The sequence below is a fragment of the Emys orbicularis genome, chromosome 20 (genome assembly GCF_028017835.1).
Source record: "Emys orbicularis isolate rEmyOrb1 chromosome 20, rEmyOrb1.hap1, whole genome shotgun sequence".
NCBI classification, from domain to species: Eukaryota; Metazoa; Chordata; order Testudines; family Emydidae; genus Emys; species Emys orbicularis.
This window is the reverse complement of record NC_088702.1, coordinates 23,274,910-23,295,972: the sequence shown is the minus strand read 5'-3', so window position 1 is coordinate 23,295,972 and position 21,063 is coordinate 23,274,910. Positions and strand designations below refer to the sequence as shown.

Here is a 21,063-nt window from a genome sequence, read left to right as displayed (position 1 = left end):
TAACTCAGTGTGCTAATGTCCTCATTTGCCTCCAGTGAGTTATATTCACGTCCTAAATTAGTTGACAAAGTGAAAACAGCTTTGGTGGTCTCCTTCTGCTACCTCTTTCTTCACACTTCAAAACCATCCATCCGGTTGGCACAAACGGAAACAAGTGACCAAGCTAATGAGGATGTCACAAGTCAGGAACCAGCTGTACTGTCAGAGCTGTGGGAGGATCTTCCACAACCCCTGTCCACCCTATCCCCAGCTCAAACCTGTGCTAATTCATTCTCACTTTCCATAGGGAACACTGAAGTCAATGGTATTGCCTTTGTAGAACAGTAGATTTTTGATTGAATATTTCAGAGATTTTTTTTTTTTTTTTTTTTAAACAGCACTAGCTGCTTAGCAGCAGTGAAGGCTAGGGTTTGTGTCTACTTTCAGTGTGGTTCACTGATACTCCTATGCATGAAACCCCATGCTGATTAAGTTACCCTGAAGGCAGAAACAAAAATAAATGATACAAATAACAATATGAACTACAAAATGTGCATATGAGAAATGATATTTAATGAGAAAGGTAAAAAGCGAATGTGTGCTGTCGTTAGGTGAGGTGGGGATGGGGAATCAGCTCCTGTACAAGTCAGGACAGGAGCCCAAGGCCAAAAAAAAAAAAAAAAAAAGTATGCGAGAAATCCCATGGTATAGTTCAACTCTTTCTATAATGACTTCCTGCCTGTCTGCTAGAGGAGTTTTCCAGTGAAAAAGGCTAAAGGAAAGGGCTAATTTTATGAATACACTATAGTTTTCCATGATTCATTATTTTAACCTTGGAATGTAACTTTGAAAATCCAGTTCTGCTGTCACTTAAACCAATACAACCCAATTAAAATCAATGGAGATATAACTGTGGGCAGAATTTATCTTCAAATATCTGGAACCCTATTTAAATACAATTCAAGTGGAACAGGAAGAAGATCAGTATTAAGTGCAGCCTCAGGTTACAGAGGTCAAGGACTGCACACCTACCTGCTTACAATAAAATATACAAAAGCAGACAATTGGTGAGGGAAAGTTACTATATGTTGGGGGAAATAATCGCTTTTTTTCCCCCCAACACAAATTTTTGGGGGAAAGCAGCCTAATGTTTCCTGACTTGCAGTTAATGCAAGATCACAATTGTGACAGCGTACCCCATAAGGCTTTATGGGGGGGGGGTTATAAATGTATGTATGATATAACTGGAATATGTTTTGTGCTGCCTGTGCCATGTAACATATCTCCGTAAAGGTTATGGTCTACTATATCTTTTCATCCTATTTGTACATATATATCATTTTCTACTTGAGGTTAAGAATATGGGCTGTATGCTTGCTTGGTTTCTAAGTAAGCTTTGTGAGGCATTTGGTCAGCTTCTTTAGGAAGGAATTCGCCAGGTTAAGTACCTGATCAGGAAACACTTGGGGAACAATGCATCTTGGAATGCTCCAATCCACATAAGAAGTCTTCCTGGAGACATGCAAGATACCAGGTGGACAATGGCTTCGGCCTGTAAAGACTGAGTCATGCAGGGGCATGTGACTTGCCCAGGTGACTCCAGAACTCCATCCTGGAGCTGGACTTTGCATAGGAGGGAGGAGAGGGGGTCTCCACCCACAAGAGAGGAGCCATCATGAAGAATCCCCTAGCTATCACCTGAGCTGGAACAAGAGCTGTACCAGGGGAAAGAATTGTGCCCAGGCCTGGAAGGTGTCCAGTCTGAGAAAAACTTACTGAAGCATCTCTGAGGATGAGATTATCTGTATTTAGCTTGATTAGACATAGATTTATGCATTTTATTTTATTTTGCTTGGTGACTTACTTTGTTCTGTCTGTTACTACTTGGAACCACTTAAATCCTATTTTCTGTATTTAATAAAATCACTTTTTATTTAGTAATTTACTCAGAGTATGTATTAATACCTGGGGGAGCAAACAACTGTGCATATCTCTCTATCAGTGTTATAGAGGGCGAACAATTTATGAGTTTACTCTGCATAAGCTTTATGCAGGGTAAAACGGATTTATCTGGGTTTAGACCCCATTGGGAGTTGGGCATCTGAGTGCTAAAGACAAGCACACTTCTGTGAGCTGTTTTCGGGTAAACTTGCAGCTCTGGGACAAGTGATTCAGACCCTGGGTCTGTGTTGGAGCAGACGGGAGTGTCTGGCTCAGCAAGACAGGGTGCTGGAGTCCTGAGCTGGCAGGGAAAACAGGAGCAGAGGTAGTCTTTGCACATCGGGTGGCAGCTCCCAAGGGGGTTTCTGTGATCCAACCCGTCACAACAATATTCTAACATATCACCTCTGTATGTATAACAGATTCTCTAGTATAAAGATAAGATATTTTCAGGTCAACATGGTCATTTTTCAATTTAATCCATATTTTAATTTAATTCAAATACCACCTACTATTTCACTGTATTACTTCCCAATTCATATTTCATTTAGTTGAAATTCTCATTTAAGACACTGTCGAAGTTAAAACCATAGTCCTTTTTAAGGTTATGTTGCTTATGGAACAGCACTGTCTGACCAGGTAAATACACATACTGGGCCAAATCCCACCCTGTTATGTAAATCAATCCCTCAAATGCAGTGGGGCTACACAGGTATAAGAGCACAATTTCGGTCATTATACCGAATTATTTTGTTTCCTTTATGAAAAAGAGTTCAGAAAGTTGCTGGCATACAAACGTACCCCCAAAGAACAATTCCAAACCCATCTTGCTCTAAAGATTTTAGAATAAAGATTATGAACTTCACTAGGCACCAAACACCATGAAAATAAGACAATTGGTTGGTCCTGTTGTCAGCAATAATGTGGAATAAATGCAAGTGATTTATACTTACTTCCCAGAGTTCATAGATTTCTTTTCTCAGACCTTCTGATAGCAGCTGGGTCAAATGTTTCATAGCTGCCTGAAAGACAGACTCCTGCTTTCATTTGGCCATTATCTGAGTACAATATCTTTTCCTTTGTTTTCTGGAAAACAATTTGTCCACCACCACCTTTGTATAAACAGTGAATCATCTCTCTCTCCACAGCTGCACACGTACAGTACTAACTCTGCTAATGGAACAATAAAAGCAATGGGTACAGAATAGCTTCTGCACCCCAGACCTGCTCAATAAATTGCAGAGGACTAGCCCCAAGCAGCAGAAAATAATCTGAAGCACCATCCACTGACCCCAGGTACCAGATACTGTTTAACACTGTTTTGATGCAATACCAAATTATTGGTATGAACAGTGGAATCCTCTTTGCATGTTGTTCCAACTAATCAATTTCATTCTAGTCCTACTCTGTTTCCCCAGTAATACTTGGGTCCTAATTGGAAACAAATAACAATAAAAGCAAGGCCAAGTTTTATGCCAATATACAGTTATGTCGAAACTTACCACTCAAGGTGTTATTTTATACAAAGATAGCACTTAAGAAGTATAAATATTTAGGGCTCAATCCTGCACCCGAAGAAATCAATGACAAGACTCCTGTTTGCTTTAATGGGACCAGGAGGAGCAACAGGCACGTAGGGCCAGATTTGTATAGGTATTTGGTGTCCTAAAGATGCAGACAGCTCCCTAGGCCCTTTTCCTACTAGGCACCTACCTGCATCTTTAAGCACCTAAATGCCCTTAGTCTGGCCCTTGGTGGAGAAACATTCCCAGCAGGCATTAGGGAAACCATTTTTTTATATATATATATATATTTTTAAAAAGAGCACACTCCAAACAGGTACATAATAGAACAGAACAGTCAATGTTACAGTGAATAAAGATAGCATTTAAAGAACTCTGAATAGCCATTTAATCTTTTAAGTCCAATCTTCTTTTCACCAGGAACATATTGCTAGAATTATTTTTTTTAAAAATCTAAATAAAACAGTAAGCATCAGAGTGGCAGAGAATTCACTGTAAGACTGTTTTTCTTTTAGACTCTTTAAACAACTTATTTGTATCCCTTGGAAAAGATTGTTAAGTAAGGTGGTGCCCTCTAGCTGTAATTGTAGGAAAACTTTTCCCTTTTAGCTTTAAATAATACAGAGAGCCAGAAATGACAAAACTGTGATTAATGGATATCAGGGCCGGCTCCAGGCACCAGCCAACCAAGCACGTGCTTGGGGCGGCACCTGGTAAGGGGCGGCCAATCTTGGGGTGGTGGGAGGGGCGCTCAGGGTTTTTTGTTGTTGTTTTTTGGGTTCGGTCGGGCGGCGCTGGGGGTGGGGTGGGTTGTTTTTGTTTTGGGGGCTGGGGGTGCTGGGGGGGGAATTCAGCAGCGGCGCTCTGCGGGGGGGGGGGTGGCGGCGCGGCAGGGCGCTCCGCGGGGCGGGGTGTTCGGCAGCGCGGCTCGGCGGTGGGGGTGTATGGCGGCGCGGCGCTCGGCGGGAGGTGTGTGTGGCGGTGGGGGGGTTCGGCAGGGCGGCACTCAGCAGGGGGGGTTCAGTGGCGCGGTGCAGCACTCCGCGGGGGGTTGGGGGATTTGGCGGCGCTCCGCGGGGGGGGGGGGTGTTCGGCGCTCTGCGGGGGACTGGGGGGTTCGGTGGCGCGGCGCTCTGAAGGGGACTGGGGGGTTCGGCGGTGCGGCGCTCCATGGGGGTTTGGGGGGTTCGGCGGCGTGGCACTCTGTGGGGGGCTGGGGGAATTCGGCGGCGCGGCGCTCCGCGGGGGGGGGGGGTGGCGGCGGTGGTGAGGGTCTGTGTTATGGCAGCGCTATGGAGGGCGGCACTCTTTTTTTTCGCTTGGGGTGGCAAAAAAGTTAGAGCCGGCCCTGATGGATATGTTTGTGGCCATCATTAAAGCCAAAGACTATGTACTCAGACAGTTGCATTTGTTTGTCAGGCTCACTGATTACCTGCCACACAGACGTACTGTAAGAATAAACAGGTAAAGTGTGTATGATACTTTGGAAGTGTCCAGTGCAGGGGTTCTCAAACTGGGGGTTGTTACCCCCACTTCATTTTTAATTTATAAGGGGAAGTCACACTCAGAGGCTTGCTATTTGAAAGGGGTCAACAATACAAAAAGTTTGAAAACCACTGGTCTAGTGCCATGTGTCAAGTATTAACTATCTGTCCCTCTCTCTTCTGACTTGTGCCTCTACTCCCCAGAAAATAAGCATGGACATACATGAGCAACTTCACTAACATCTCAGACTACTGAAAATCCAGTCAATTCATTTGGCAGGTGGCTGGGTTCTTTCAAAAAACTTCCCTTTTATTATCCTGCACTTTGTGGTGTTATGTAGACAAGTCAAATTAGCAGGGTTTTTTAGTGCTACTCCGTGGCATACATGCACAAATTCATGTTCTGTATTATGTTGTTTTGAGGGTCTCCCCAATAACTAGTTGTTCACCTCTACAAATAAAGTGCAAAGCCTTTACAAAGTTCTACAGAGTACCAGGCTGCATCTGCAACCATACCAACCTCCTCTCGCTGATGTTTCTCCTCTTTGGAGATGTTATCTGCAGGTGCTATATCTCCAACAATGCATTCAGCCATATCATGAACCAGAGCTAGCCGTACACATCTGATAAGGAGAGAAACACTGCATGATTAGCCAATAAACTTTATAGTTACACTTTGTTTATTAATAAGCAGTATTGATAAACTCTCCCTCCCCCTTATATTATAATAGATCAGTATTAGTGAAATAATTTTCCATCCCATAGTATATTTGAATCCCAATTTCTAGTTACTGTTATGTATGAAAAGATATTTGGATAGATATCCAAAACCAGAAAGCCTTGTTTGGGGGAGGTGTGCGGGTGGAGGGGGGGGAAGCAAAAGATACTAAGTGACAACAGTGTAGTTACCTAGCATATCATTTACCAATCCCTACCGCATAAAAGCTAAGGATATTATCCATTATACACTACTCACATGATAACAATGTTTGCATTTACTAAGTATAAAGATATAAGGAGCCCTGCCAAATTCAAAATGCCACCTGACAAAATACACATATATTATGTAGCTAAGTTAGCAACTCATGGTGGCACAGCCCAGCCTTCTTTAACAGAGTGCAGTAAAAAGCATTAAAAGCAATCAGCAAATTAAGTGCAAGTTGCAAGACTAGAACACAGATCTACGTAATGCACTAGGGCTCACAGGCTTCCAGCCAAGTCAGTGATCCTCTCTGTGCCGTAGCAACCTCATCCAAAAAAACGTGGCTGTCAATGATGCTTTGTGCTCTGACCACATCCTGTAGATCTCAAAGCACTTTACAATGGTGGGTAAGTATTACTAGTCTGATTTTTCAGTTGGCTTCAAGTTCATTCATTCCTCTGGCACAATGAAATAAGGGTGAAGCTTGCTCATGCAGAAGACAGAGCTTCTCAGGGTCCTGCCCAAGACTGTGGAATGAACTCCCCCAGAATCTAAGAACCATCACAAACCTCACCACCTTCCGATCTACATGCAAGGCACATTTTTCCCCCCACTTTGCCTTCTCTAGCATATACCTATAGTGGGAGCGGGGCCAGGAGGTGGAGGAAGAGGAGGGAGAAAAAAAATGTATATTTTATTTTTAAAAAACTCCAAACCAAAACACTCCACTGCACGCACTTCCCCCCTAGGAAAGAACGAGAAGAAAAACATGTGACAGCTGTTAGTAATGTTGCTTAACCCACTGAGATACTACTGTGCTGAGCATGATAATAGAACAGGGCAATTATCAAGTGCATCCAGTCCCAGCTTCTGGCAGTCAGAGGCTTAGGGAGTTGCATCCCTGATGATCTTGGCTAAAAGCCATTGATGGACTTATCCTCCATGAACTTATCTAATTCTTTTTTGAACCCAGTTATACTTTTGACCTTCAAAACATTCCCTGGCAATGAGTTCCACAGGCTGAGTGTGAGTTGTGCGAAGAAGTACTTTTTTATGTTTGTTTTAAATCTGCTGCCTATTAATTTCATTGGGCGACTCCCTGGTTCTTGTGTTATGTGAAGGAGTAAATAAACCTTCCTTATTCACTTTCTCCACGAGTCATGGTTTTATAGACCTCTATCACATCCCCCCCCCCTTCGTCATCTCTTTTGCCTGGTACTGAAATTAGGCTTACCAGCTTGTAATTGCCAGGATCACTTCTGGAACCTTTTTTAAGAATCAGCATTTATATTGGGTATCCTCCAGTCATGTGGTATAGAGGTTGATTTAAGTGATGGGTTACATTAGGGTTACCATATTTTGAGTGTCCAAAAAGAGGACACCCCACGGGGCCCCGGCCCCGCCCCAACTCCACCCCTTCCCCCAAAGTCCCCGCCCCAACTCCGCCCCCTCCCCTGCTTCCCACGAACATTTGATTCGCGGGAAGCCTGAAGCAGGCAGCAGGTAAGCTGCCGGGGGGGGGAGGCGCGGCCCAGTCTGGCCCCCTCTGGCGGCCGGCCCCGGCGTCTCCAGCTTGGCTCGGCTCGGGCCCTGGGGTGCCGGCCCGGGCCAGCCCCCGGCCGAGCACCCCCGGGCCAGCACCGCCGGCCCCCGGCAGCCCGGCGCACCCCCCGGCCGCCCAGCACCGCCGGCCCCCCAGCACCCCCGGCGGCCCGGCCGCCGGCCGCCCAGCACCGCCGGCCCCTGGCGGCCCGGCCCCCCAGCACCCCTGGCCCCGGGCCAGCCCCCGGCCCAGCGGCGCCGGATTTTCCCGGACATGTTTGGCTTTTGGGGATTTCCCCCTGGACGGGGATTTGAGTCCCCCAAAGCCGGACATGTCCGGGGAAATCCGGACGTATGGTAACCCTAACCAGTTCCATTCAGGAAAGTAAACGGAGACACGGGGGGGAAGGGCGGGATCCTGCCCCGCAGACAGACACACCCCAACAACATCCTCCAGGCAGCTCAACCCGACTAGCGGCTCCTCTCATGCCCCAGGCTCTCCAGCCGCCCCGGCCCCTCCAGCTCGCCCCGTGACTGGGGCCCGGGGCCGGGGGCGCAGCTCCAGCCCCAGGGGGACGCAAATCCGGACAGTGCCGGCTCCCCGCAACGCGCTGGCGTCCACACCCGCCCCCCCCACCCACCCACCCGGGGGCGCCCCCCGGCCCTGCGATGGCTGCCGAGCGGCGCCCAGAGACACCCCCCACCCAAAGGACAGGGGCCCGCGCCCCCCCTCCCCCGACGGCTTGCTGCCTCACAGGGGCAGGCTGGTCGCGTCGCAGGGGCCGCTGGGAGTTGTAGTTCTCGGCCGCTCCTCTCTCCCAGCTCTCCCTGGAGCGTGAGGCCCGGCCGGACTACAGCCCCCAGCATGCCCCGGGCAGGAGCCGAGTATCGCACAGAGATGATGTCACAGCGGGCGACCCCCACACACAAATTCGGAGCTCCTAGCCTCCCTCTTTCCCCGGACATGTTCGGCTTTTTGGCCATTCCCCCCGGACGGGGATTTGGGGACCAAAAAGCCGGACATGTCCGGGGAGATCCGGACGTATGGTAACCCTAGGTTACATACCACAGTTAGTGGCTCTGCCATTTCACATTGGAGTTTCTTCAGAACTCTTGGGTGATCCCTTCTGGTCCTGGTGACTGATTACGGGTTAATTGATCAATTTGTTCCCAAACCTCCTCTAGTGACACCTCAATCTGGGACAGTCCTCAATTTTATCTCCCTCACATCCTCTGCAGTGAAGACCAAAGCAAAGAATTAATTTAGCTTCTCCCCAATGGCCTTCTCTTCCCTGAGCGCCCTTTAGTACCCTCAAGCATCCAGTGGCCCCACTTATTGGCAGGCTTCCTGCTTTTGATGCACATAAAAAAAAATGTTGCTATTAGTTTTTGTATCCTTAGCTAGTTGCTCTTTATATTCGTTTTGGCCTGCTTAATTATACTTTTACACTTGACTTGCCAGAATTTATGCTCCTTTTTATTTTCCTCAGTAGGATTTGACTTCCAGTTTTTAAAAGATGTCTTTTGGTTTCACCACCTCTTTTACCCTGTTGTTTAGCCATGGTGGCTTTTTTTGTTTGAATTTTTTTGGCCCTCTTGCTTTTTGGGGGGTTGGGAGGGGCAGGAGAAGAGAGGCAGGAAAATACATTTAGTTTGAGAGAATTTTTTAAAAGTTTCTATGCAGCTTGCAGGCATTTCACTCTTGTGACTGTCCCTTTACATTTCCATGTAAGTAGCTTCCTCATTTTTGTGTACTTCTCCTCTTAGAAGTTAAATGCTACTGTGGTGGGTTTCTTTGGTATATCTCCCCCCCAGGTTGTTAAATTTAATTACATTATGGTCACTATTACTGCACATCTTGGACCAGATCCTGTGCTCCACTTAGAACTAAATCAAGAATTGCCTCTCCCCGTGGGGGTTCTAGGACTAGCTGCTCCAAGAAGCAGTCATTATTGGTGTCTAGAAATTTTATCTGTGCATCCCATCCTGAGGTGACATGTTCCCAATCAATATGGGGATAGTTGAAATCCCCCATTATTGTTACATTTTCTGTTTTTGTAGCCTCTCTAATCTTCCTGAGCATTTCACAATCACTATTACCACCCTGGTCAGGTTGTCGGCACGGTAGAACCTATAGTTACGAACACCTCAGGAATGGAGGTTGTTTGTAACTCTGAAATGTTCACAACTCTGAACAAAACAGGATTGTTCTTTCAAAAGTTTACAACTGAATATTGACTTAATACAACTTTGATGCTTTACTTCAGAAGAAAAATGCTGCTTCCCTCCTCCCCCTTTTTTTTGTAATTTATGTTTAACACAGTACTGTACTGTATTTGGGTGGGGTTTTTTTTCTGATCTCTGCTGCTGCCTGATTGCATATTTCTGGTTCCCAATGAGGTGTGTGGTTGACTGGTCAGCTCGTAACTCTGAGGTTTTACTGTAGTATATTCCTACTGCTATACTCTTGTTATTCAAGCATGGAATTTCTATCCATAGAGTTTCTATGGTATAGTTTGATTCACCTTTTTTTTCCCATTTATACTATATTTGACTCTATGCTTTCTTTCACGTATAGTGTCACTCTTCCAACAGCACGACCTACTCTGCCATTCCTATATATTTTGTACCCTGGTATTACCACATTCCATTCCAGCAAGTTTCTGTGATGCCTATTATATCCATATCCTCATTTAATACCAGTCATTCAGGTACACGCACCTTAGTATTTAGACTTCTAGAATTTGTATACAAGCACTTATAAAATTTGTCAGTATGTAGTTGTCTGCCTCCATGTGGAGATGAATGGGACTTTTCCCTTTGTTTCTCTTCAGTTCCTATCTGTATTTTGTCAACTTCTATCCTCTCCTCTCCTCTTCACTAGGATTTAGAGTGTCCCCGTTAACAGAGCATCTCCTAAGGGATGCCTCTGTCCAAACTGTGTGCTCCTCTGCACCTGTTGGCTCTCCCCCAGCCCGTAGGAGGAAATCAAGAATCTGTTCCACCTCTGCCACAAATTAGCTATGGAACTTCTGCCATGTCAGTCAACTCTCTGGGCCTGATTCTACAGTGCCTTGCACCTCAAATTTATTGACACCTGTGCAAAGCAAGTCTAAAATGCTACCATTCTGATGCTATTGTTTTATAACCTTTTCACACTCACTTCTCACTGATGTCAATAACTACACAACGTATAAGGCAGTAGACAATCAGGCCCTGTGTTTCTGAGTTATCCATTGAAAAAGGAGCCATGCATGTTCTCTGCTAGGCCAATGGACCATTCTGGTGGGCAGTGCAGGAGTCAGTGTCAGTAACATGATTTAAAGTGGTTTATACTTCCTGAAGCTTCATTAGAAAAGATGAGTTCCAAGTTACAGAAGTCTATTATCATCACTTCAGAAAGGTGACAAAGCAAATATGATACTGTACCACTCTTGACAGCTGATACAATGCTAATTCTGTTTTCCTTTATATGCTAAATTAATTACATTTTTTATTTCTCTCAAGTGTTGTTAGAATCTCTGTCAAAAACTACATAAAATATGGATTTTGCTTCACCATGCACTTCAAACTCCTCTTTGAACGGGATTCTTCAGCCTTCTTATGTACATCTCTTGAGAGAAATCAAGCTGGAACTATTCTGTGTTAGCAGCCTGTCCAAGCCTCCACTTTTAGCTAATAAAACAACTCCTCAGTCTTCAACTCCAGAAGGCACATAGCAACTTGTGAAAGAATGGAAAAAATATCAATTTTGATTCCCCCTCTGTATTCTAAAACTCCTTGCCAGGGTGTAATGAATAATTAGTTCTCAGTTCCCAAATCTCCAGACAGGCCTGATCATTACCATTAGTATTCTTACCTGTCTTAATTAAGTTGTTTATCTTCAGTTACCAAAGCCATGACTGCCATCCTGTACATATGATCTGATACACTCTCTGGTTTCTCTACATTCCTGTACACCCAGCCTGTTCGTGGTACTCTCTGCTTGGAGATAGTTTTAACAATATAAAACATTTGAATAAACGTTCTGAAGAATTTAGCTTAAGAGATACCAATGGAAATTTGTTCCATTAAGGGTAACCATTTCCTTCTCATGCATAAATGAAGCCTCAATGTTAGTGAAAAATAAATGTTACAAAGCCAGAGTTAGTTTGAAAGTACAGGCAATTGATCCTGTGAAAAACTCTATTGCAATATACTACACACACAGCACACACCACCAGAAAATCTGTCCTTTTCAGCTTTCAGAGACCATTTCAGCTTGATTAACCACACGCATTCAGTATGAATAAATAATATTCAGCATTTAAATAGCACTATACCTCTTCAAAGCATTGGTCACACATTAACTACTGTAATTAATCTTCACTCCATCTCTGCAATGTAGGTGTAATTTGTATTATCCCCATTTTACAGAGGTGGAAATTGATACTAGGTACAGTTAAATTACTTGTTCAGAGGAACTAGAATTAGGGTTTGTCTTCACTACCCGCCCGGATCGGCGGGTAGAAATCGATCTCTCGGGGATCGATTTATCGCTTCTCGTCGGGACGCGATAATCAATCCCCGAATCGAAGCACGTACTCCACCAGCACAGGTAGGAGTAAGCGCAGTCGACGGGGGAGCTGCAGCGGTTGATTTGCCGCCGTCCTCACAGCGGGTAAGTCGGATCAGATACGTCGAATTCAGCTACGCTATTCCCGTAGCTGAATTTGCGTATCTGAAATCGATCCCCCCCTCCCCCCGTAGTGTAGACGTAGCCTTAGATTCAAGAGCTTCTGAGGTAAGCCCCATGCTCAGTCAATGACACTTTTTGGATCAGCCTTCCATCCCTCAGCTGTCTGCCAACCTGCACGTGTTTCTGCTTCAAATGGTTTTTGCCAGGACCACTCTGTTCTATACTGGGAGCAAAAATCTTTGGGTTGGGCTAAAAACGTTAAAGCTGGGACTAAAGAATTTTTCAATTGATCTCATATTTTAATACGACATGGTAGTTAAAGCCAAGTCCAGAGAAAAATATATTGCATGTGTGTAGCTATCTATAGGGACTTGGATCCAGGCTGTAGTCCTATAACCCCCTGAGGTGTCACAAGACCAGTGGTGCAGGCAACACAAACGAGTCAAGGAAACCTAGGAGCAGCATATGCTTCAGGCAGGCTCAAGCACACAAACTCCTGCAGGAAAAGACGACATGGGCTGCTGCACTCAGCCTTCCCTGGAAGCTAACAAACTAACATACAAAATGAGATACAGCAGCAGTGGGGTTCTCAAGCAGAATTTTCTCTAACAGATCACAGACTGATTTCATTTTTTTACCCAGAGACTTGCACTGACATTTAGCTCAAGAGCGCTAGAAAAGACCCACCTACCGACATTTTAAATGGGAGTCGATGGAGAAAGGGATGTGGACTCAAGTGTGATCCTGCAGCAAATTCCTCGCAGGGGTCTATTAACTGACCAGGAAACCAGGCACCAGGCTTTGGTTAACTGAGCACAAGACTGGGAACCCAGAGCTCCCGATTCTAGCCTCAGCTCTGCCTCCGACTCGCTTTTGTGGCCTTGGGCCAAGTCAGTTCCGCTCCCCCCGGGCAGCGAAGGGGAGGCGATGATACCCAGCACCCCCTCGCGGGGCAGTCTGGAGCCTGGCCCGGGCATTGCTACCGGCGGATTAAGCCCCGTACCGAGCACACTGACCCGGCGGGCACTTGGCGAGGCCCAGCTAAAAAGTCCAGGCAGGCAGCGAGTCTCGCAGGGCTTGGTTTCCATCCTGAGCGCGGGTGGCTGAGCTAAACCCCCGGATCTCCGGGCCCTGGACTTCCCTCCCTCTGGTCAGGGCCTCCCCCCGCCCCGGCCTGAGCGCCATCACCTTGAGCTGCCCCACCAGCCTCAGGAACTGTAGCAGGCTCCCGGCGGCGCCGCCCAGCGGGGCCGCGGCCATGGGGCTGCCGGCGGAACGGGCCGAGGAAGAAGCAGCGGGGCTCGCGGAGTCCGCCTCGCGCGGGGCTGCAGCTGCTGCCGGGACCCGCCTCCCCGCTCGCCCCGAGCTAGTCACCGCCTCCCGCGCTGCACCGGGGGGGACCGAGCCCCTCCCCTTCCGCTTTGTCCCGGGCGAGCTCAAGCACCCGCCGGCGCCTTCTCCCCCCGCTGAAGGCCGCTGGGCCCAGCCGCCCCCTGCAGCGAGACGTTGCTGCCTGGAAGACGAGGCGGGGAGCCCACCAATGGCCGAGACACGACAAACCCTAGTGCAGGGCTGGGGCGGGCCGGTGAGGACCCGCCCGCCAGAGAGCCGCCGGGCCGCCCCCTGCGCCCGCCCCACGCTCTTGTGACCGCGGACCTGAAGAACTGCTGGGCTCCTCTCCCGGCCCCCAGAAGTGGCTGAGCACATTTTGCACCGATCTGCTGGGAAACTGAACACCAAGGGTGGAACATTTCCGCCCTAACCAAAGCCGACCTTTGCAGAAAGTTACCAGTGTGTAATAACAGAGGGTTATAATGCAGCTCGGATCAGTGGCGAATGGACTAAACCAGGGGTGGCCAGCCTAAGAAGGAGGCAGAATTTATCAATGTACATTGCCAAAGAGCCACAGTAATAGGTCAGCAGCCCCCCATCAGCTCCACCCACTGGCAGTCCTGCAGATCAGAGCCTCCCCCTCCCTCCCGACCAGCTGTTTTGTGGCGTGCAGGAGGCTCTGATGGGGAGGAGCGGGGTCATGGCAGGCTCAGGGAAGGGGTGGAGTGGGGGCAGGGCCTGTGGCAGAGCCAGGGGTTGAGCAGTGAGCACCCCTGGCACATTGGGAAGTTGGTGCCTGTAGCTCCAGCCCCAGGGTCGGTGCCTAGACAAGGAGCCTTTGTCAAGTTGCCAGCCAGCAGCACTTTGCAAAGTGCCGGACTGCTGCGCCATCCTGGATTTCAGATGCCAGCTCGATGCTCCAGTACCACAACACCCCTGGCTGAAATAAGGGTGAAATGGCATCCCATACTGATTTAGTAAGGGACAAACCATTTTTTAGTTAAACAAGGAACATCCCTTATAATACAGGACAGTTGGCAACCTGATATCTGGGCTGCAGGGAGACACCTATCTCTGCTTGTGATCCACAGCTGGGAACCCCTCCCCTGGAGTCAGATGGTTGCACCTAGGCCCTTGCAAGAAACAGCATAGGCACCTGCCTACTTCCACACAAAATGGTCGGGGAGGGAATTTAGCTCAGTGGTTAGGGTACTCACCCATTTTGTGTGGAGTTAGCCATGCTTTGAGCACTCCTAACTCCACAGACAAGCTGAACAGAGGAATTCCTATCTTCCCCTGATTAGAGGGTCACACTGGGGTTTAGGCAGGAGACAGGTGTCTGGATGCATGCCCAGAGGGACTTTTACTGTAACAATTTAGGCATGTACAGGGTCAGGTGGCAGCTGAGCAGGGGTTGTGTGGATCACAGTGGTGACTAAAACTGGGACTTGGACATCTAAATCCCTTTGTGGATCTGATCCTATTGTTTTAACTAGTTGGCTCTTGTCATTTGAGTTAAGGTTCCTTCCTTACAATATGCAAAAAATAAGAACTGTGCTGTTATTCTGAGCATAAAACTGAAATATGTTGGAGTCAAGTACAGTTAAACACTGGGGCCACAAAATGAAAGGGGGAAATCTTTACATGTCAAAGAAAAAAGGAGCAGAGGTGGACAGCATCCAGGAAGCAGAGTGGGACTGAAATTAGGTAGTATTATTTGAAGCAAATTACTAGGGGACTATACAATAGACCACTAAATCAGAAAGGGCAAGAGGATGATTAAAATTGCCAGTATTAAGTGTAAGGTTCTCAGAGCTAGGTAGGGTGACCAGACATCCCGATATTATCGGGACAGTCCCAATTTTAGGGGACTTGTCCCGCGTCCCGACCTTATGTTGGTCGGGACGTCTGGTCACCCTATATGAGGGGGACCGCAGCAAGCCGGCGCCACCGGCGCCACTCACCTTTCCTCCCCCTGGGCCCTGGGGCAGCGCGCAGCTGAGCTCTCAGCGCGGAGGTTCTGAATATGCTTTGTTGTAGGCAGAGCTAGCCTATAGTTAAGCAACCAAAAATTTAGAATGGGAAGTGTTGAAATGTTGGGAAGCCTTATAATTTTGCCAGTCTGTAACGAACATCCCATCTGAGGGATGGGGGCGGGGAGAGAAGAGAGTGAGACAGGACCAGGAAACTGGGACAAGGAATCCAGAGCGGTAGTGGGGGGCAGTTGAAATCAGATGAGGAGCTGGGGCGGGTTAGACAGCAATAGGATAGACATAGACTGGAGGGGACGGGGAAGAAGGGTCTTTGACTACTAGAAACCACTCCGTTCAGGAGCCTGGAATAGACCCAGGATTCCTGAGTTTCACAGTTCCTCTTCTGTCAGCAGATATCTGTGAAACCCAGTGGCAAAAAGTGTCTCATCCCCCTATAGAGCTGATCTATCACATATAGGATGACAACCTACTGCCTCTGCCATCACTTACTCCATTAACTCAAGTGGCAGAAGTCTGTGCAGTGGATCTAAAGGTTCATCGGTAGGGTTGGAGCCATGCGAGTTTCATGATGATTCCACATGACAGAATTTCTGGGGCAGTTCAGTTTTGATTTTTACAAAAACACCTGGGGAAATGCATACAGAAATAGGGTGACCAGATGCCTAAATAGGGGAATCTCAAGCAGGAGTAGAGAGGTTATTTTATCTCTGTATTTGGCACTGGTGCAACCACTGCTGGAATACTGTGTCCAGTTCTGGTGTGCACAATTTAAGAAGGATATTGATAAATTGGAGAGTGTTCAGAGAAGAGTCACAAGACTGATTAAAGGATTATAAAACATGCCTTATAGTGATCGACTCAAGGCCCTCAATCTATTTAGCTTAACAAAAAGAAGGTTAAGAAGTGACTTGGTTATAGACTATAAGTATCTACATGGGGAACAAATAGTTAATAATGGGCACTTCAGTCTAGCAGAGAAAGGTAGAGCATGAGCCAACAGTTGGAAGTTGCAGCTAGACAAATTCAGACTGGATATAAGGCATACCTTTTCAATGGTAAGAGTAATTAACGATTAACAATATACTAAGGGTCATGGTGTTTTTCTAAAAGCTTTTTCTAAAAGCTATCCTCTAGGAATTATTTTGGGAAAGTTCTATGTCTGTGCTATACAGGCGGTGAGACCAGGTGATCACCGGATCCCTTCTGGCTTTATAATATCATAACTAGGTACATCAATTCACATGCAAAATTCTCATTGAATTCAATAGGTGTCCTTGCCCTGTGGCTTGTGGTGCGGGCTGCAGCAGGGGCCGTACAACCCCTCTTGCAGCTTCCTAGGGCCCCCTCTCGCAGCTTCCTAGGGCCCCCTCTTATGGCTCTGTGCACCTGTGTCTGTCATTGTCGTCCTCTCCCCTCCCGCCGCCCCGCTTGCCCAATGTGTCCTGATATTTCACTCTTGTGATCTGGTCACCCTAGAGCTAGGACAATGTCTCTTTACATTCTTTGTACAATGTCAAGCATCTAATGCGCTGGCACCTAGTTAATAATAATACAGGGAAAAGACAGTATTGATGGGGGAACAAACAGTTTAGATTAAAAAAAATAGGACATCAAGGGGAAAAGCAAGTGAGCAAGTGCTCCTTGTCTGTTTCCTTACAATACATTCCTTACAGGCATCCTTTTTAGCACTTCTATAAACTGAAATAAATACACTATTTTACCTCACACTCAATATGTTTTAAGCCCTCAGATTTCTTTGCTAAATTTCACATTACTAATTAAAATGTCAGACAATGGTCTGCATGTGGCAATTTTTTTCCGGGTTTTAAAACAGAACACTAGCTTTCACGAACAGTTTGATGAAGTTGGATCTGTTTTTTTCTAAATATCCAGCCATCAACAGATGGTAACGCTTTTTGTTGTTGTTGTTGTTGCTTGCATGCATATTTAAACAGTGCTCCTGAATGAATTATAAAATCCAAGTTTTATTTTATTTTTTTATAGAGTCAATCCTTTAAATGTTGTCACTCCATCAAGTAGAGGCCATGTATCATAGATAGGATGACCAGATGTCCCGATTTTATACGGACAGTCCCAATTTTGGAGGCTTTTTCTTATATAGGCACCTATTACCCCCCACCTCCATCCCGATTTTTTACACTTGCGATCTGGTCACTCTAATCATAGACCCAAAGGCCATCATATTTGACTTCATTTTCACTAGATTTTCATGTTTCTTACAGAGTCACACGAGACACAAGCCAAATCTCCCCCATTCTCTGTAAACTTGTCAAGTACATTCTGAATTCTAGGCTGTTATGAAGTGACATGGAATGTAATAGTATGAGGTTGGCCAGGCTGATGTGTCTCATTCAACCCTGTTTTATCTTTAAGGGTAGCTATTAACAGCACTGCCACTGCTGTGACCAATTTCTCTCATCACTTTACAGAAGGAAATAAATCCATTTCCTTTAAACAGCAAAATCACGGATTTTTTTAAAGTGTTTAATAAAACTAGTCTTCCAAAGTTTATATCAATTAAAACACATATGCAACTTATGTAGGATAAAATTGCCTTGAAAAGCATGTGAAATATGCTTGTAATTAATATTCTTTACAACTTGTATGTAAGCAAAATTGCATTTTTTTTCCGATCTGCTCTTGGTCAAATCACACACAGATTTTAGTAAGTCTGTAACTTTATGCATGTGAGTAATTCCATGTAACTTAATGGAACTTCTCACATGCTTAAAGTTAATCACATTATACTTAAGTCTTTATAAGTATAGGTCCTGATGCTGCATTCAGAGAAAGGCAATGCCCAGTAATCATTATCCTTTTGAAAATCCCCAGCTTCTTTTCTTTTTAAGGTACCCTTATTTAATTCTACAGGCCCTGAATTTGCCATGAAGAGCACTGACCTGGGCTAATGCTGGGCTAAGTTCCAGGAGGACTTGTGTTTTGGGGGATGAGTCTACACTAGACATTTTTTTCTTTAAAGTCCTCTTCATTGCAACCTCTGCACCAATGGTAGTGATGATGAGAATGCTAATGTTGACTGTCCACTAGCACTTTAACTACTATGTCGTCTAAACCTGTTCAATCAGGATGACGTGGTTAAAATGTCAGTGCTTATTAGCATCTGGACTACACTAGCCCTCAGAGGATCAGTACCGGCACCTGTGGGAAATAATAAGAAAAATATCTAGTGTAAAGAAGGCCAGGGAGGCACAACCTCTCTCTGAACTCCAGAGTGTGTAGGTAGAGTGTACATGCTGCATTATCTACTGAGCACAGCATATTCTCCTCTCTGCATGTGACAGCTCCCTATTCATGTGAAACCCAATTTCTGAGCTGGGTAACCTAACAATAGAAACACAGTCAGGGTTTCTGGTTTCTTGTGATTAATGTGCTACTTAATGCAGAAACCTTGGCAGTGGACTTTAAAGTTTTCCCTACAGGCAGTAAAGATAATTGAAAGGTTTAAGGCTCATTCTTGTTTCTTTAATCCCAGATTATTTTTATTTTTTGCTTCTTCTTGAATAAAGAGAACATCAGATGAAGAAATACCAAAATGCAATATTCAAGTTTTTAACCCAGTGCTTTGTGCTGAGGTAATTCGTGTTTAATGATGACAGATGGCGCTCTCTGCCAACAGATCTTTACCTCAGATATCTACTAGCTGTCACAAGACTACCAGGTTTAAATCACTTTTTAATCCTTCTAACAAAATAACTTTGGTTTGTGCTTTACACGTTTCAAACAATATATAGAAGCCCCAAAAGCAAAGCCAGAGGCTAAAAACTCTGTATACGGCAATTATGGATATATCTAACTGTTCCCTGATGAGATTCATGAAAAAAAGGCATTTGGAATCATTTGTTGCCAGTTGACAGAAAGGGAGGTTATCTAGTTTGTTATATATCATGTTATGATGATATCTCATAGGCTTTAATAACCAGGGGCAATAGCCTCTCATCCTGCATTTAAAAAAGCATTGAAGAAGACGCTCGCTGCAGTCTTTTACTTCCCACAGTAGTGCTGTGTTATTCCTTTCGTGAGGCAATCTCAGCAACAGTGCATAAGAGATTAACGCAAAATCTGTTTATTCCAATAATCCGCAGGTGCAAACAGGCCAAGTAATATGGATACCAGGCCTTACACATATAAGTGATGTGGCTCTGATCTCCCCCTATCCGCACCTTACTGCTAGTAGCATGGCTGGCCTTACATCTGTGGTGCTTCATATATTGGCTCTTCCCTTTGCAGTCATCTCTGCATAACTCTGTTATGATGACCCCTCTGATGGGGGTGGAGCGTTGCAGGGCAGGCAGGTAGGCAAAGTTAATGTTACGATGTGGAAAATGTCCATGCCACATAGAACAGCTGCAGAGCATTAATGTACAGTAATGCCTTTTGTAGATACCAGGCCAAGTTCAGTCTTGATATAGATGGGTGCAACTTCATTGACTTCCATAGAGTTGTGCCCATTAAAGCTAGGACTGAAGATAGTCAAAGATCCTGTGCAGTGCTTCAGTATAGTCAAGCTGTATATAGGTGATATACACCATTTAGACCTGTGTAAGTATAAGTATTACCTACATATGTGCATGTCTATACTCACATTTTGCCATATTAAAATGCATATTGCTTGCTTGTGGCCAGCATACCAAGCAATGCAGATTGCTCTTTATCAGTGACCTGCCCTCTCATTATTTACCACTCCCCCAATTTTTGTGTCATCTACAAAATCTATCAGGAATGATTTGATATTTTCTTCCAAGTCATTACAAAAGTTATAAATAGCGTGGGGCCAAGAACTGATCCTTTCAAGACCACACAAGGAACGCACCCATTTCAATGATGATTCCCCATTTACAATTACATTTTGAGACCTATCAGCCAGTTTTTAATCCATTTCATGTGTTTTTATATCTTTTCTAGTTTTTTAATCAAAATGCGATACCAAGTCAAATGCCTTACAGAAGTCTGTTACATCAGCACTAATATCAATCAAATTTTTATCAATCAAAACTTTATCAAATTTATAATCTCGTCAAAAAAAGATATCAAGTTTGTTTGACAGGATCTATTTTCCACAAACCCATGTTGATTGGCATTAATTATATTGGCCGTCTTTAATTCTTTATTGAGTCCCATATCAGCCACTCCATTATCTTACTCAGGATCGATATCAGACTAACAGGCCTATAATTACCCGGGTCATCCCATTTACCCTTTTTAAATATTGACACAACATTAACTTTCTTCCAGTCTTCTGGAACTTCCCTAGTCTTACAAAACTTATTGAAAATCAACATTAATGGTCCAGGAAGCTCTACAGACAGCTTTTAAAACTCTTGGGTGCAAGTTGTCTGGACCTGCTGATTTAAAAATGCTAATTTCTGTAGTTGCTGTCGGGGCGGCAGATTTGTATAATTTTTGGTGGTGCCCAGAACGGGTCCAAGGCCCACTCCCTCTTCCCCCCCATGAGAGGGGTTTGGGATGTGGGAGGGGCTCAGGGCTAGGACAGAGGATTGGGGTGGACGGTGGGGCCAGGGATGAGGGGTTCATGGTGCAGGAGGGGACTCAGGGCTGGGGCAGAGGGTTGGGGTGTGGGGAGGGGTGAGGGCTCTGGCTAGGAGTGCGGGCTGTGGGGCGGGGCCAG

At 45.6% G+C, this 21,063-nt stretch overlaps 1 pseudogene; it reads right to left on the bottom strand.

Moving 5' to 3' along the window:
- The window catches only part of LOC135892462 (5'-deoxynucleotidase HDDC2-like), a 68,322-nt pseudogene extending 54,960 nt beyond the window's left edge, over positions 1-13,362 (bottom strand).
- Positions 13,363-21,063: the final 7,701 nt, after the last annotated feature.